The sequence below is a fragment of the Cyanistes caeruleus genome, chromosome 3, assembly GCF_971803275.1.
Source record: "Cyanistes caeruleus chromosome 3, bCyaCae1.hap1.1, whole genome shotgun sequence".
NCBI classification, from domain to species: Eukaryota; Metazoa; Chordata; class Aves; order Passeriformes; family Paridae; genus Cyanistes; species Cyanistes caeruleus.
Window position 1 is genome coordinate 3172109 of NC_141703.1, and position 10209 is coordinate 3182317.

The 10209-nt window shown below is 47.8% G+C and overlaps 1 long non-coding RNA gene across 1 annotated transcript; it reads left to right on the forward strand.

Moving 5' to 3' along the window:
* The first annotated feature begins 3582 nt into the window (after nucleotides 1-3582).
* LOC147653880 (uncharacterized) lies at nucleotides 3583-4853 on the forward strand. The gene is made up of 2 exons (XR_015285356.1): nucleotides 3583-3726; nucleotides 4517-4853. It is a non-coding gene; the product is annotated as an uncharacterized LOC147653880 (long non-coding RNA).
* Nucleotides 4854-10209: the final 5356 nt, after the last annotated feature.

The following is a 10209-nucleotide window of genomic DNA, read 5'->3' on the forward strand; positions in this document are numbered from 1 at the left end:
GGGTCCGGGCAGAACCGAGGGAATGCTACTTGGGTTGTCCGTGGTCCCACCACCCTCCCAGCCTTTGAGTGTGTATAGAAAAGGCATCCCTAGCATCCACTCTTGTGTTACTGTTTCCAGGTGGCCAGAGCTGTAAAGTGGTACACACTTTAAAGCCTTCTGATACAGTGTGTCCGAAGCGGTGCAATATGTCCAGTTCAGAGAGAGAATGATTTGTTCCTCAGTGGAACTCTGGCTTCCCTTTGTAGAAAATTTTATCACTATGGCCAGCGAGTGCAATATGCAAACGCAGTGGCTTATCCTGGGAATATAAGCTTTAGATTTGTTGAGATTGCTGTTCCAGACCTGCTCACTGGCAGGGTCCTCTACCTGGGGTCACTGAGACCTGGAGCTCTCCTGGAGCACATGGGCAAAGACTCCTTACCTCTTAAACGAGGAGGAGGGAGACTTCAGTCTTTCAGCTCGTGGCTGCAATGAAAGTCAGGGGTTCATCAGATGTCACGCAGTATTAGGAATGGCAAAAGCGACAACACAGACTCTGGCCTGGTTGCACAAGAGAGCAACTTCTATTCTTCCAGATCTTCTTTTGTAGGCAGTCCCGAGAAGGTCAACTTCTCATTAGTTATTAAACCAACACACCACATCACCATGATTGGACAGTTAGGAACAGTGTCCCTTTACTGTTTCTTAAAAATAAACAAGGTAACAAAAAACACCCGCAAAAGTTGTTTTCTTTCTCTAAGGATTGTTTCGAGTCCTCCTTAGGATTTCTCAGGCTGGAATGAGAAACTTGTATGACTTAGGTTCACACAGGCTCAATGCCTGAGGCCTAGAAATCTTTTAACCATTGTCAACTCCATCGTCCATCATCTTCATCACCTGGATTTTTGTCATTGCCTTTGTCCTCTTCATCTTCGTGTTTGTTGTCATCATCATTGTCTTTGTCTTTTTTACTGTCATTGTCTTTGTCATCTCTCAGCCATCTCAGTTGTCTCTGTGCTCCTGTTCCCATTCCTGTTGGTTCCTGATGCCAGTGTTCAGAGTCCCATGGGTGCCACAGCCCCACAGGGAGGGTGGCTCTGGAGCAATGGCTGCTGGTAGTGCTGTGTCTGTGCTACTCCTCGGGCGGTGCCCGCAGGCAGGAACACTGGAACAGCCCCCACAGTGCCCGCAGCGCCCGCCTGAGGTGGGAGAGACGTTTCCTGGGAGCACGTGGCTGCCCATTGAGGGCCTGGGAGGGAGAAGCCGCATGTCCCATGGGGGTTTGGCCTTCCAGGGGGGCAGGACAGGCATAGAGCTGATATGTGCTGCACAGCTCTGGTGCCTGGTCCTCAACCCAGGCCTCCCGTGGGACAGGAAGTGGGAGCCCATCTGCTGCAAAAACTCTCCATTTCAGCTCCTTGTCTTCTTCTGGGGGCAGCTCCAGAACGCTCACCTCATCCCACTCATCCTCCTCCGGGGCTGAGGGCTTCATTGAGACACCAGAGTCAGACCCCACTTCCCTGGGGTCCTGCACGAGCTCTGGGTCGCTGTCTTCCCAGCTCAAGTGTGCTGAGGGTACGTGGTTATTCCCTCGGGACACTTCGTGGCCAAGGGACACTTCCTCTTGGGAAAGGGCTTGGCCAGTGTGTTCTTCCCAATTGGACACTTCTTCCCAGCTCTTAACGTCTCCCTGGGACAACTCCTCCTGGATGTCTTCCTCCCAGTCCGAGAGTTCCTGAAGCAGGTCTTGCTCCAGGTATTCTTTCCAGTCTGCGTGTTCCTGGGAGTTGCTGACTTCACCATGGCACATCTCCTCCTCCGTGAACTCTTCGTAGTCTGACACTTCCTGGGACGGTTCCTGCTCTGCGCAGTCTTCCCCCTGGGACTCTCCTTGGGAGTTGTTCCTTTCTCCTTGGTACAGCTCTGCCTCGTGCACACCTTCTTGCTGGGAAAGTTCTTCCTTCATGTGGGATTTCCCGGAACCAGGGCTCAACTCTCTTTGGGCTGGAGCTGCCTCTGCAGCCCCCAGTGAGCCCTCGGGGCTGGGGGAGCCAGGCCCCTCCGGGGTACAAGGCTGGGGCTCCTCATCCTCCTCTAACACTGGGCTCAAGCGTTCGTTCCCGGTTCTGGAAGTGATGGCCTCCTCCCATGGGGACAGCTCTTGGGCTCCGTTCTCTGCCCCAGGGGACAGCTCTGTGTCCGAGTCATATTCCCCCTGGGACATGTCTGTGTCGCTGGAGGAATCCCAAGGAATATCCCAGTCCGAGGCCTCGTCACTGCTTTGTTCTGCCCCCACTGACCATGCCGCTGGCCACTTCTGCTGCTCACCGAGGGCTCCCAGCTGCGCAGGCGAGGGGCTGAGGAGGCTCTGCGGGCTCTGCTCCCTTGCTGATGTGGGTGCTTGTCCCGTTTCCACATCCCTGCACTGCTCCAGGGCCCGCTGTGCCTGCGGCTGCCGCCCGGATCCCTGGCTCTGCAGCAGGGCCCGGCACAGGATCTCACAGCTGAGGCGCCGGGCCAAGTCCCGCAGAGCCAGGCTGTGCCCTGGGGGGCTCTGTGGGGCAGGCCCCGGGCTCTGTGTCCCTGCTGGTGGCAGCTCCTCGCTGGGCACAGGAGACTCGGCTGCCTTGTCCTCCTGCTCTACCGCCACAGGCTCGGGCTCCTCCTGCCCAGCAGCTCCGGCCGGAGCAGCAGCTGCTGGCTCAGCCTGTGGGGGAATGCCAGGGCCAGGAGAGGCACTGGGCAGGGCAGGCGCTGCCTCTGCTGCCAGCGCTGTGCCCTCAGGGCTGGGGGAGCCGGGGCCCACCACGGCAGAAGGCCGGGGCTCCTCCTCCATCCCTGGGCTCAAGGCTTTGTCCCCGGTGCTGGAGGCGACATCCTCCTCCTGCTGGGACAGCTCTTGGGCCCTGTTGCTGTTGTCCCTCGCTGGGGACAATTCCAGTTCTCTCTGGGGTTCCCAAGGGGAGATGTGGGAGTGCAAACCTTCTTCTCTTGGTGAGAGTTCCTGGTCTCTCTCAGCTTCCCACTGGGACAGCTCAGGGACATCTTCCCACTGGGAATATTCAGGCACTCTCCAGAAGGAAGGCTCCTGGGGTCTCTCTTCTTCATCTCGTTGAGACTCCTGCTGCCCTCTCACAGATTCCTCCCCCTGGGACATCTCCTGCTCCATCTCAGCTTCCCGCTGGGAAGGCTCGTGGGCCATGTCGCCAAAGGTCCCCTCGTCCTCCTTGGGTGTGTGACAGTGGCAGGCCTGACCTGCCCCCTGCTCCCGCCCACTGCCCGATGAGGGCCTGGGCAGGGCTGCCAGGACTCAAGGGTGCCTTTGGTGGCTTTGTCCTCGTCTGTAGCTCTGGGCCTGTGGCGCAGACAGATCCCGGGAGTTGCTTCCTCCGTACGGACTGGCTCTCCTGGGACTGAGCACCCCAGGGCCCTGCACTGCCCCTAGAAACCCTCAGCCAGGGCACGGCTCCCTGATGTCACAAGGGTCTCTGGTCACCACCATGTCCCGCATCACAAAGGGCCCTGACTCCAAGTGCCCGTGTCACCAAAGGCTCTCAAAAACAGGGTCTGGACTCTTGTTGGATGTTAAAAAGGCAAGTAGCCAAACCTTTTATTTGATAACTAAAAAAAAAAAAAAAAAACCAAAAAAAAAACCAACCCAACAGGAATTGGAACTCAGGCTAGCCTGAATTCCCTCAATTGATAACCCAAAAAGGAGAAGCCCGGAACACAGCTGTGCAAGAGGTTAAATACGGCCCGATCCCCAGGGGAGGGCACAACCAGGGTCCAATGGGGGATCTCAGGAGGAGGAGTGAGGGGAGGAGGTACACTCTCAGGGACCGATGAGGATACAATGGAGGCGGGAATGTAACATAACCACCAATAAAGTATCGAGGCAGGAATGGTAGACATGGAAGGGTCTGGAAGAAGAGGTGGGGTTTACAATGATGGATGGGGGTAGGGGCAGGGTTTAGGTGATTGATAAGGAATGTTCAAGAAAACTAGGAGGGGTCTACATAACGGACAACTGGGGTCAAAACCAACACAGTTAATGGGGGGGAACAAGAACATACCAACAAAACCAACAATTACAATCATTTGAACCCTAGTTAAACCCTATATAAAAGAGTTCATTTAAAATACTTATAAGAGGGGTAGCTGGGAACGGGCCTGGAGCAGGCCCGGCCTTGGGACTGGTTTGGTTTTGCAGGGCCTGGTTTTTGATAGTGGGGGCCCCACAGAGGAGGCTGCAGTGAGAAGCTTGTGGAAGCTTCTACCGTGTCCAGCAGAGCCAATCGCTGATGGTTCTGAGGATGGACATGAGGCTGGCCTAGGCTGGGCCAAAGGGAGTGGAAGGGATTTAATTTGTTATAAAGTATATAAACATAAGAAATTCAATAAATGTGGGGCATGTAGAGTTTTTTCATAGGTAGAGAAGAGAAGGGGGTGACAACATGTGAGGGGAACAACGTGGAGATATCAGGTCAGGGAAGAAGGAGGGGCTCCAGGTGCTGGAGCTGAGATTCCTCTACAGGCTGTGGTGATGACCATGGTGAAGCAGCTGTACCCCTTCAGCCCATGGGATCTTCAGGGGATGCAGAGGTCCATCCACAGCCCTTGAGGATCCACAGAGGATGCAGAGATCCACTCATATGCTATGGAGATCCACAGATGACGCAGAGATCTACCCACAGCCCCTGGGGACCCACCCTGGACACTGAGATCTACCCACAGCCCCTGGGGACCCACCCTGGACACTGTTGGTGGGAAAGAGAAAAGGGTTGGTGGAAGAAAACTTTTGTAAGGGCTTATTTTACTTCTCATTATCCTCTGATTCTGTTAGTAATAAATTCACTTTGTTGTACCTCTAAGGTGAGCTTGTTTTGCACTTGGAGTGTTTTCTCCCAGTCCTTTTGTCAACTCATGGAGCCTTTGTTAATTTTTTCCCTCCTCTGCCCAGCAGTGGCAGGGGAGAGTGAAAGAGCAGCTTTTGTGGGTTCCTGGGGTTTGGCCAGTGTCAAACCATGACAAAAACATAATTCTGTTACAATAATTAGTATTCTATCCCCTGTTGGCTATTGATTTCTCACTTCTCAGGCTAATAGTCCATAGTTTTAGTGTATTTTTCTGATTTTCTAATGCATGCACTGAGTCTTCCTTAGTCCCTTCTTTATCTTCTGTTTTCTGCAGAATGTCCTTATGGTCCTTAAATTCTGCATTCAGGGTGTCCAACCTCAATAATACACTTTTTTCTCCCAGGATTTGTTTAATGAAGCATATCAGTTAGTTTATAAAAACTTCCAGGTTCCAGTAATTTTCCCAAGGTGTGTTCCAAGAAAAGGAGCTCATGATAACTTGGCTAAATGCTGGCTAAAAGTTACGTAAGGCTAAACCACAAAATTAAGCTAAAACTTAATTAAAACCATTAATTTTATTAAAATGGAAGATTTTATCATTTATGTCACAAATTTATCATTTACAACACTGGGATTGAGTTTAATTCCAGAGATTTCTGATTCAAGGCATTTACAAACACTTTTTTTTGCCAGTCCTGCTGAACCCCAGACATTCATGCTTTGCTGTGAAAGGCCATGAGGATGAGTGAAACTCAGGGATTTATGTATCAACTTGTGTAAATTTTCTAAGGAGACCTCACCTGGCACCACATCAAACTATGATTGTCCCTGAGGAAGTTGTTTGTGTGATATATCATGGTTTTCAACCCATCTTGCTTATGGATTTGGCTCTTACTAAATGTCTCCTTGGTAGACAAATAATAGCATCAATATCTTTTCCTGTTTGCCTTGAAATAAAAATTGAATAGCACACCACAAAATAATACAGAAGTGCAGCAAAGCAAAACACTCTTCCAAAATAAAAAGTACTGTAAAGAAAGGCAGAAAGGAGTTTGGAAACCATAAAAACAAGGACTGCACAGTGAAACTAACACTCTGGTATTTAGGACAGAACAGATTTCAAAAACTCAGCAAAAGCAGCCAGAATAATCTGCAGGAAGGTGTTATTAACATTTAGAACTTGGGGTTGATAATTCAACTGTGTAAGTAAGTGCTGCACATCAAGGTACATAATTAGATGTCCTAATTGAGGGTTTGACTGATTGCCACAGGCAGCAACACTGCTGAAACAGTGCCACTGTAGGACTGGGGTCTCTCTGCTCTCTAGACTCTGTTTTTCTGGCTCTGCTTCCTACCTGTTGTGAAATTGTAGGTTTGGATTTGGTTTAATTGTGGGGTTTAGACCTTCCCGCACCTCTCCGTGAATAGAAGCATTTCTCACGATTTTCTGGAGTACCTAGACAGAAGGAAGACAAAAGGAGCTCTCCAAAAGCAATTTCAGGGCAGACCAGGGACTGCTCAGATGACACAAGAGGTTGTACAGAAATTGGAGGAATGAAAAGACAGCCTCAGTACTGAAGATGGCAGGAAGAAAAGATCATTGGAACACTGTAGAGATGAAACTGTTGTAGACACCTTACACTTCTAAATTTACACATTATGCTCAGATATGTGGTTTAGTCAGCTAAATTTAGGCACACCCTAATGATAGTTCTTGATAAATAATTAATGGTTTTTGCTACATATGGATAAATATATCGTAAAAATGCAGCAAGAATGGTGCAGCTCTGGAGAAGTGAATGCTGTTGTGCAGCTGCAGCTGCCTGCAGCAGTCAGACACAGATCACCTTCCCTACACGTTTCAGCAGGTTGCATCCATTAAATCCAATGATGTATCCCTAAATTTCCAAGAAAGCAGAACACCAGGTCAGAGAAAATCAGATCACTTAAGTTTTCAGCTTGATATGCTTTCTTGGTTTAAGCAGATTTTGTGCATAAACAAAATCATTTGTCACTGTTTGTAAAATGCCAAATTCTGCAGCAGTTGGATCTTCCCTCTGGCCTGACACTGTCTCCTCTGTGACTGCCAGTCCTCTTAGGGTGGGATTTATAGTTGTGCAGACACACAGCATCGAGTTCTTGGATTTCTTAAGCCTGGCCTAATCCCTGTTTTGAGGTTTAAAGACTCCACTTGACCTTTTCTTAACTAGTTTTGCTCTGAGGTTCAGCTTATCCATCAGCCTCTTGGGATAAACCAGTCTGAAAGTTCAGGACAGTGTCTGTGATTTGTCTTTCAGGTGTCACCTTTGGCCAAAACATCCTGAACAGCAACTTTTAGGAACCCTGAGCATTTTTGGTGCAGCCATTGCAGATCCTTTAGTGAAAATATTTTCAGTTTTCCTCTTGCTCTGTGTGAAACAGCACTTGGGGCTTGGTTCTGCTTGGCTCTCCTGCAGGAGAGAGTGATGTTTCCTCCCTCTTGAGTGTTTCTGGACCAGGATTAAATCAAGCAGGCAAAAAATAGGTATTTTTTGCCTCATAATCCTCATTCAATACATGTGTTTATCCAAAAGCTTATCTATCTCATATATAAAATTATGCTAACGTCCAACTTTCTTTGGCTAAGAAAAGGCAGCGAAACTTCCAATGGACTAAAGAGAGTTCCCATAAAATCTTCCCCATTCATGGAATTTCACATCCCCTCTCCCCCAGGCCCTCTTCTTGCTGTAACAACTTTATTTGGGGGGAAAATTAGTCAGATTTTTTTTTGCCAGTGGCACCAGTGCACATCCCTGAGGCCGATCCCACTCCACCCACTGCAGGGTTTTGGGAGACTGTTCCTTCAGGTTCTCAGCCTTGAATGGAAAAAATCAGCTTTCCTTGTGAGCCATGGCAGAGAACATCCTCCCCCTCCTCCTGGCATTGTGGCTGCCTGCAGGGACTTTTGTTTTTTCAATAAAAGCTGTGTCTCTGCAGGTTTTCTTCTCGCTGTGCTGATTTTCTACAATACCATGTTTCTCTGGGTGATCCAGGCACTGATTTTTAGCAAACTACTCAGTCCTACCATAGCCTTTCAGCTTAGGAAGTGAAAGAAATAAATTGGTATTTGAGCTGTCTGCTCAAGACAAAATAAAGATTTTCTGGGTTTGTAGCATGCAGGATTAAGGCCTGTCCATCCTAGAATGTCTTGTGTAAATCTACACATTTTCCTGTGTCCTGGATAAATCTGAGCCTGTGCCATGTTTTTTTCTGCAGTTTCCATAAGACTGTGTGGATTTCCATGGAAGTTATGACCCAGAATTACAATTTCCTCTTGCTCCTTTACACCACTTTGATGATAAAAAACAACAACGTGGTCAAAAATTTCCTTTTCCAAGGGGACTTAGAGGTTGATGGGTCATTCTGCCACTGGTGGGAAAATCCCCCAGTTCAGCTGCCTGCAGATCAGCAGGAATAGAAGCATCATTAAGGATATATTTAAATATATCCCTAATAGAAATCTCTGTTGCCAGTTCAAAGCCTTGTGAACTTGGCTGATTTAACCATGTGAGTGGCTTACAACCATCAATAAATTGCCTCTCTTGAGTGTCTTTTCTATTCAGGATAAAGAGTTTGTTCCCACAGCCACTGGGAATGGTTTTATTTATACCTGGGAATCCCACAAGAGGGAAGGAGATTTTCTGTGAGACTTCTTAAGATCATAATTGTTGATGGGATTTGTCTTGCCTGACTGCCACGCTGATGTCTCATGTAAGGCAATTATCAGAGTTTCTTCTATGAGAATGAAACTGGTACTTCCAGGGGATTTCCTCCCACCTTTAAATGAAAAAAAGAAAACAAAAAAAAAACCCCATGAAATGAATCACACTGAAAAGGTGTTTTTAACTTTCTAATGAGCAGAGAAGGAATACAGAAGATTTTACACACAGCTGGGTAAGATATTATAGGAGTTGTGGATAGGACAGCTCATTTTATGAGGCATGTTTGTGCTCTGCTGTGATTTTTACAGGGGTATTTCCAAGCCTTGGAACTGGAGGTGATAGTGGAGCTTTTTTGGGCCAATTTTCAGTGACCCAGGAGCTCTGGTCCTCTTTGTCTCCTCTCAGGGAGCATCCCAGAGCTCATTCCAAGCCGTGAGCACTGGGACATGATCCTGGGAGCTCTGCCAGACACAGATTGGAAGGACTCTGTTTTCATTCCAAGTAGATTTGGGCTTTTTCTCTGTGTGGGTCGGGGGTAGAAGACGCACTGTGAGTTTTTGGGCAGTGTTTATTGTAACATCTCCTTGCTTAGCTGCTGCTTGAAATCCTGTTTTAAAATGTTGACAGACATTTGTGGCCATACCTTTAATTTAACAGGAACAGCAAATTTTCCAGGTTTACAGGAGACACTGGGCCCAGGTTTTTTTTCTGGAAAACAAACTGTACTGGAGAAACCTCTTTTGTTTCTCACAACCATTAGAGAAGTTTTAACCTAGGGCTTTTGGAAGAGCAGAACATTCCTAGCTTGATTTTGGAGTTTTCTTTTTCTCAAGCATTGTTTGGATTTGTTGGCTTAGTTTTGGGGGTTTTTTTCATCTAGAGAATGAAAGGAATAAAAACCAAACTCTCCTCTGGGAAAACTGGAAAAATTTGAAATGGGGCCAGTGAAAGATAAGTGCCATGGAAGACTGCAGTACAATTAAATTGTATTAATTTGCAGATGATTATGTATATTTCTTTAAATAGTTCTGCAAAGTTCTCCCTTCACCCCAAATCAGTCTCTTGTCTTTCTTGGAACTTGTAAGGGAAAAAAAAAAAAAAAATAAGAAAATCATTGTTACCCTAAACTTCCTTAAGCTGTTCAAATCCACATCTGTTGTCTAGGGAATCACCTCATTTCCTCCTAAAATCCTTTGCATTACATCCAAGCCTTCTGGTCCAGAGTGAGGATTTAGTTCAGGAGTTATTTCAGTGCTCTCTGGCTGAGATCCTGGTAATTTACACGATGTTAACAGAAAGTCACACTTGAGTGAGATGGGAGCTCAGTAATAATTGAAGCCCTCCACCTTTCCCGTGTCTGAGCACAGGAGTGAGCATGGCAGGGACTGGAGGGACAGAACCGCCGTCAGAGGCTGCAAGGTTGGCCCAACACAGCCAAGAGGCTGAGTGGCCTTTGGGCAAACCACATCTTTCTCCTTTCAACCTTCCAGTCTCACTTTCCCGTTCAGTTCTTGAACTCTGCTGCACTGGGAAAAGCTTTTAAACACCAGGGAGAGCCCCAAATCCCACATGTTTAACAGACAGCTTCCCTCATCCAAGCACGTCCTTCTGACTGTACTTTTGCCAAAACCCAGACATGACTGCAGCCATTTTCTTCATGTTTCATGGTT